Source organism: Petaurus breviceps, unplaced genomic scaffold (assembly GCF_028583685.1).
Source record: "Petaurus breviceps papuanus isolate PSGF00001 unplaced genomic scaffold, PetGlider_PUasm1.0 38, whole genome shotgun sequence".
NCBI classification, from domain to species: Eukaryota; Metazoa; Chordata; class Mammalia; order Diprotodontia; family Petauridae; genus Petaurus; species Petaurus breviceps.
In genome coordinates, this window is record NW_027186304.1 from 17,752,785 (window position 1) to 17,754,861 (window position 2,077).

The 2,077-nt window shown below is 38.7% G+C and overlaps 1 pseudogene; it reads right to left on the reverse strand.

The window, feature by feature from the left end:
- Window positions 1-1,514: 1,514 nt before the first annotated feature.
- Window positions 1,515-1,911, reverse strand: LOC138170012 (eukaryotic translation initiation factor 1 pseudogene; annotated as a pseudogene).
- Window positions 1,912-2,077: the final 166 nt, after the last annotated feature.

Below are 2,077 nucleotides of genomic sequence, written 5' to 3' on the forward strand. Positions count from 1 at the left end.
ATATATATATATATATATATATATATATATATATATATATATATACACACACACACACACACACACTCACATATGTATTCATATGCCCATATACCTTCCTATGTAGATATATATGTATGTATACATGCATATACATTCATATTCCCTTCAACTACTCTCATACTGAGAAAAGTTTCATAAATTACAATTATTGTTTTTCCATGTAGGAATGTAAATAGTTCAACTTTGATAAGTTCCTTATGATTTCTTTTCCCTGTTTACCTTCTCATGCTTCTCTTGCTTCTTATACCTGAATGTCAAATTTTCTATTCAACTCAGGTTTTTTCATCAAGAATGCTTGAAAGTCCTCTATTCCTTTGAATTGAATATTTTCCCCTGAAATATGATACTCAGTTTTGCTGGGTAGGTGATTCTTGGTTTTAACCCTAGCTTCTTTGACCTCTGGAATATCATATTCCAAGTCCTTCAATCCCTCAGTGTAGAAGCTGCCAGATCCTGTGTTATCCTTATTGTGTTTCCACAATATTCAAATTGTTCCTGGATGTTTGTAATATTTTCTCCTTGATCTGGGAACTCAGGAACCTGGCAATAATATTCTTAGGAGTTTTCTTTTTGGGATCTTTTTCAGGAGGTGATCAATGGATTCTTCCAACCTTTATTTTGACCTCTGGTTCTAAAACATCAGGATAATTTTCCTTGAGAATTTCTTTTTTTTTTCTTCTGAAAACCAGTTTTATTTAAATAAGAGTTTAAATACATTACATAACATTTAAACTAAAACAAAACCAGTCTGTTCCTTCACATGGCATTGGGCAGCTGTTGCTAGTAAATGGCAAGCTCTGCAATTACTACATTGACTGTTTTGATACATTAGTTCAAAATGTGTTGCCTTGTCAAAAGTTTAATTCAGATAAAGTTGGCCTCACAGCATGGTATTTTCTCCACTTCTTCATCTCCCAGCAATAGGGCACTATTACTACTAAAAAAAAAGTCTGGTCAGAAAACATTGGACCTTGGTGTGATGTTAAGAAGGAAAATATCCTGCCATTGCCACAAAATGAAACTCCTTCCTGGTCAGGTAGTACAAGTCACCAGGGGAATCCCTGTTCTGCTACCAATAGCTAACTCTTTATCTTGGTGGTATCTGGACTGGGTGGTGGTGACCTTAACTTACTCTTCTGAGCCAAAGGCAGCTTGGAGAGTAGTAATGTTCTCTTAAATGGACAGGGACCTCTGAAGAGGGAGCGCCAAGGAGCCTCTGGACAGACAGACATGGTCTCAGATGCTACTAGGGCTTTGGACTTGACTGAAACATTAGATTATTTGTGTTTCAGGTTGGGCACTGCCAGGCTTTACACCTATGTTTAAATGAGGGACTTAAAGACTAGACAGCGTGGCTCTTTTCAGTTTATCACATGAATGAGTTACACTAGTCGAAGTTAAACAGCAGACCACAAATGGTTACATTATACAAGCTGTGAGGTTTTTAAGCTTGTGACAAGGGATAGAAGGGATTTTTCTATTCATTGCAAGGAAATCCTCACTTAAGCTTCAGTGAACCACAAGCACTTAATACCCATGAACCTTCAGCTGGCTGTCCTTAGCCAGTCCAATCTCAACGAGGAACTGGCATATGTTCTTGTGATGCTCACCTTGTAGCTGAATTACTTCTCCATATTCTGGATGCTCAATTACAGTACCATTGCAGGCAAATTTCTTCTTGAATGCCTTCACTAGTTTCTTTTTATCTTAATGATCAGCAATCCCCTGGACAGTAGTGAGGGTCTTCCTGCCATTTCTCTGTTGAATTCTTATGTGCATAAAATCCTCCGTCCCAGCAGGAAGCAGGTCATCACCCTTACTTGCATCAGTAAAGGGGTCAAAAAAGTGGAGGTTCTGGATAGCAGACATATGATATGATTCCTTTTCCTCAGTGGAAACAGCCTGTGGAAGGTGGTGGCAGGAGAAGGTGGTCAGGGGGGGATGGAGCATCAGGAAGTGAGGGGGCTTGAAGGGGAGGCTGCTGAGTTCTTGGTGGCAGATCAGTGACAGGACAATAATTTCTTTCTTTTTTTTT